The sequence below is a fragment of the Mesoplodon bidens genome, assembly GCF_964165515.1.
Source record: "Mesoplodon bidens genome assembly, chromosome: 8".
Taxonomy (NCBI): domain Eukaryota; kingdom Metazoa; phylum Chordata; class Mammalia; order Artiodactyla; family Ziphiidae; genus Mesoplodon; species Mesoplodon bidens.
This window is the reverse complement of record NC_138165.1, coordinates 97752528-97757475: the sequence shown is the minus strand read 5'-3', so window position 1 is coordinate 97757475 and position 4948 is coordinate 97752528. Positions and strand designations below refer to the sequence as shown.

Sequence of the window (4948 nt, the reverse complement as noted above, 5' to 3'; positions counted from 1 at the left end):
TAGCACTTTGCTACTTGCGTTCCAGCTTTGCCACTAATTAGCTGTGTAACTTGGGCATGTCATTTTGTTTCATGTAATTTTTGACTTTATTTGTGAAAAATTAAAAAAAGGTTGGAGTAGACTAAGGTCTTTCCAGATCTAACGATCAAGGAAGAAAAACAAATATCGTATATCTTGTGAGTTTATTTAATACAACAAAGCAATCATTTGCTCAAGGAAACTAGGAAATTCATTCAGTTATTCATTCTACAGTCCTGCTAGACTTAGAGTGTAGTGAATAAGAACACTGACATGGGAGCCTGAGCTTGAATTCTGGCTTTGCCATCTCACTGACTCTAGGCAAGTTTCTTTACTTCTTCGTGCCTCATCACCTTCGATGTAAAGGGAGAATCATGACACTAGGACTTAACTTAAAGGATTTAGTGTAAAACATATCAGATGTTTAGAATATATAAAGATATTCAATAAATATTAGCTATCATTATTTATTGGGAACCGACTTGGTGCCAGGCACACTGTTAAATATTTGGGGTAGAAGAATAAATAATGGGGCAGTTAGACTTTACTGAATCCAGTCAAGCCTCTTAGTGGTTCTTAAATCTGGTTGCACATTAGAATCACCCGAAGAGCTTGTAAAATTCCATCCTTGTATCACTCTGTGGGAATTGGGGCTCAGAAACCAGCACAAATGCTGATAATCTGGCTACTGTTATTGTTGTGAGTAATAAGTGTCCTTCATCTCTGTCCCAGGAGTCTTGTGCCTTCTCCCAGCACTCATGGAACTGAAGCAGAGTGACCTGTCAGCTTACAAGTAGGATAAAATCTCAGACTCTTCATATTTTTTATACAATCTAGATCTAACCATGAGTTTATAGGAAATATAAGGGAAAGAGGACAAGGTAAACAACATTAAGAGGATATAATCAGCCAAACTCAGAATGTAGGAATTCTACAGAAGAAATAATCCAATTTCTTCAACAAATAAACAGCATGGTGGGGAAGGATGGAGAATTCTTAAAGAGACTAATATCAATCAAATGAAATGCATGAGCCTTGCACAGACCATTATTCAAGTAGAACTTGCCATTCGTTCATTCATTCATTCATTTTGCTGGGCTAGGAGCTGGAGATACAAAGACATAAGATATAGTTTCCATTCTTAAGAATATCATCATTTAAAAAAGGGAAGCAGACATGTAAGCAAATTATATAGAAACTGTGATAGACATAAATACTGGATATAGTGGAGGAAAGAGGGACCATTAATTCATGGGACCTAGAGAAAAATTTAAAAAATGAATTCATGTTGGAGCTGATCCTTGAGCTTAAGTTTACAGCCACCTGGAATAGCTGAGATAAGAACACTGTATTGTCCATGCACAAAACACAATGAACTTGCCTTCCTCAGAAAGTTCATCCACACCCAGGATGACAATGATGTCCTGGAGGGATGTGTATTCCTGTAGGATCTTTTGCACCCCACAGGCAACATCATAATGCTCATTGCCAACAACGTTGGGATCCATGATGGGAGAGGTGGAGTCCAGCGGATCCACAGCTGTATAGATGCCCAGCTCAGCGACAGCATGGGAGAGCACAGTGGTAGCATCCAAATGGGCAAAGGTAGTGGCAGGGGCAGGGTCAGTCATGTCATCAGCAGGCATGTAGATAGTCTGCACAGATATGATAGATCCCTTTTTGGTGGTGGAGATTCTTTCCTGCATGCTACCCATGTCAGTGGCCAGGGTAGGCTGATAACCCACAGCAGTAGGTATTCTGCCCAATAAAGCAGACACTTCTGAGCCAGCCTGAGTGAAGTGAAAGATGTGATTGATCAAAAGCAATGCATCTTGACCTTTTCTTGGTCTCTGAAGTATTCAGCTACAGTTAATCCAGTCAGAGCTACCCAGGCCTGAACACCAGGCAGTTCATTCATTTGACTGTACACCAGCACTACCTTGGAGGTAGCATCTGTTAAGTTGATAACACCAGACTCAATCATCTTATGGTATAAGTCATCGCCCTCACAGGTCCTCTCACCAACACCAGCACACACAGAGTAACCACCGTGGGCTTTGGCATCACTGTTGATTAACTCCATGATCAGTACTGTCTTGCCAACTCCAGCACCACCAAAGAGCCCAGTTTTGCCACCCTTGGCCTAGGAAACCAGCAGATCCACAAGCTTGATACCAGTAACCAGAATTTGCTGCTCAGCACTCATCTCCATGAATCCAGGAGCCTCAGCATGAATAGCGTCAAAGTGTTTGGTTTTGATGGGACCTCTCTCATCAATATATTTTCCAATGACATTCATGATTCTGCCCAAGGTCTCAGGGCCAACAGGAATTTTGATTGGTGCACCAGAACCCAAGACTTTCTGACCTCTAAGCAAGCCTTCTGTACCACCCATGGCAATGGTCCTTGCTGTGCTCTCACCCAAATGCTGGGCCGCCTCCAAAACCAGACTGGTCTCCCTGCCTTGCACTTCCAGGGCATTTAGGATGGGTGGCAGTCCCTCATCAAATTGGACATCCACCGCTGCACCAATGACCGCCACAGTGTGCCCAGTGGTGGTGCCTGCCTTTGGCGAGGGATATATTTAAGTGGCATTGTCTCTGGCAGGCTGGAGCGGCTCACAGTAAGAGCTAGGCTTGGAGTAGCGGTGCTGAAGGGCTGAGTCCCTGAAAGGCCCCAGAGCCTGGGGCAGCGGCCACACGACCCACAAGACCCAACATGGCGGAGCCCTGGGCGGGGGTGGGGGGGGTGGGGGGTGGGGGGTGGTGGTGGTGGTGGTGTGTGGAATGAAGAGCATTTGACTTTAACAACTCACCTCCCAATCAAGTGAGAAAAATCCCTGCTGGGTTCCTTGTCTCAGAAAAGAGTCTTTTAGATTGAACACAAACTGTGATGCTATCGTCTGGAGCAGAATGCCATCCCTAAGTCCCTCGCATCTCTAGGTGGAGCTGAGATGCTGGGCGAATTCACAACCCTCACTGATGTGTTAAGGGCTTAGATCTTGATCAATCATCCTAAGTTGTTAGTTGTAGAACAGTGTTTTTATGCTGTTGCGTTATATAAACCTGATTTCTTTATTCTGGTGTGTAAATATTATTTCTTGGTATAAATAATTGGTTATATCAATTTGCTGGTTTTACTCATCTGTAAATCCCGAGTCTCTAGAAAAAAATATATACATAAAATTATTTGATGCATTTTTTTACAATCATATAATTTAGCCCTTTCAAGTGTACAATTCAAAGTTTATAAAGTAGCTTTATCAAGTTGTGCAACTTGTATCCACATACATCTGTTTAAGAGCATTTCCTTTGGGCTGAAATTTGAAAGATGAATAGGTATTTGATAGGGAGACAAGGGAAGAGAAAGATAATCCAGGGAAAGTGGAAAGGATGAGCAAACGACTACAATATTAACTAATTAATAGAAAATTAATAGAATTTTCATTACGTACCCAGCTAAGAGCTTTATATGGATTATTTCATTTACACCTCATAACAACAACATAACAATGATGTAGGTAGTATTATTATAATAACCCTCATCTTACAGATGGGGAAGCTGAGGCACAGTGAGTATATTGCCTTAGGTCGCACCATTAGTGGGTGTTGGGATGGAATTGTAATTCAAATCCAGGTAATCTGACTGTAAGGACTACATCCTTTCTCATTCTGCTTTCCTGCTTGGAGGGTCCTGAGGTCTAAAAGCAGACTGGTATAAAGGAGCTTGAATGACTTGAGTGCAGGGGAAGTGGCAGTGGGCAGGAGCCATGGGGCTGCTGAGAGGGTGCTCCAGCTTCTGTCTGGTGTGACTAATGGATTATGAAGATGAGGAAACAAGAGGAGGAGCAGGTAATATTGAGTCTGAGATTTCTGAGGGTCACTCAAGTGGAAACATCCAGAAGGTGTCTGGATACACACAACAGGGCTTTCAATAAAGATTTAACTCTCACTTACATATAAGTAGCTGAAGACAAGAGTGTAGATGAAACTATCCAGGCATAAGGAATGAAGAAAGAAAGCATAGGACAGAACTCTGCAGGATGTGAACTTTTGAAGATAGAACAAAGGAAGATGCTACAGACTGAATTGTTCATAAAATAAAATTCACATGTTGAAACGCTAACCCTCAATATGACTGTTTGGGAAATAGGGCTTTTTAGGAGATAATTAAGGTTAATGAAGTCATAAGGCTATGGTCCTAATCCAAAGGGATTGGTGGCCATATAAGAAGAGGAAGACAGAGAGAGAGATTTTTCCAAACATAGATACTGAGAGAAGGCCATGTGAGGACACAGCAAGAAGTCTGCTATCTGCAAGTGAGGAAGAAAGCTCTGACCAGAAATGGACCTTGTTGGACCTTGATCTGGGGCTTCTAGCCTCCAGAACTGTAAGAAAAAAAATTTTGTTGTTAAAGCCACCCAGTCTGTGGAATTTTGTATGGCAGCCCAAGCAGACTAAGACAGAAAAGGAGCCAGTTGTGCAGCCTAAGAATGGATGATCAGAGAAGGAGAAAAAGTATCAAGATAGAGTGGCAGCATGGAGGTCAAGGTTGTAGTTCCACAAAAGGAATAGTAAACCGGATTTCCCTCTAAGAGGTCATAAATTTTGACATGTACTCATTTGATGTGACAAATAAGAAGTCATTGGTGACCATGCCAGGGTGTGGAAGTGGTGGGGCAGAAGCCAGATTACAGTGGATTGAAGAGTCCATCTGAGTTGAAGAAGTGGATTGTCTAGAGACCCTTTGTACTGGCCTCACCCAGGAGCTTATCAGAAGTTCAAACTCTCAGTCTCCAACCTAGACCTACTGGATCATAATCTCATTTGAATAAGATGCCCATAAATGAAAGTTGAGAGTCTAGACCATTCCTTCTGGGAAGCTACATGGGAATGAAAGGAGGGAGGATTAGGAGATAGTCAGGGGGAAG

General features: G+C 42.4%; 1 pseudogene across 1 annotated transcript; it reads right to left on the bottom strand.

Annotated features, from left to right (window-relative positions):
* Positions 1-617: 617 nt before the first annotated feature.
* Positions 618-2738, bottom strand: LOC308621335 (ATP synthase subunit beta, mitochondrial-like; annotated as a pseudogene). The gene is made up of 2 exons: positions 1336-2738; positions 618-656 (listed from the first exon to the last, which is right to left on the bottom strand). The product of its transcript is annotated as an ATP synthase subunit beta, mitochondrial-like (transcript).
* Positions 2739-4948: the final 2210 nt, after the last annotated feature.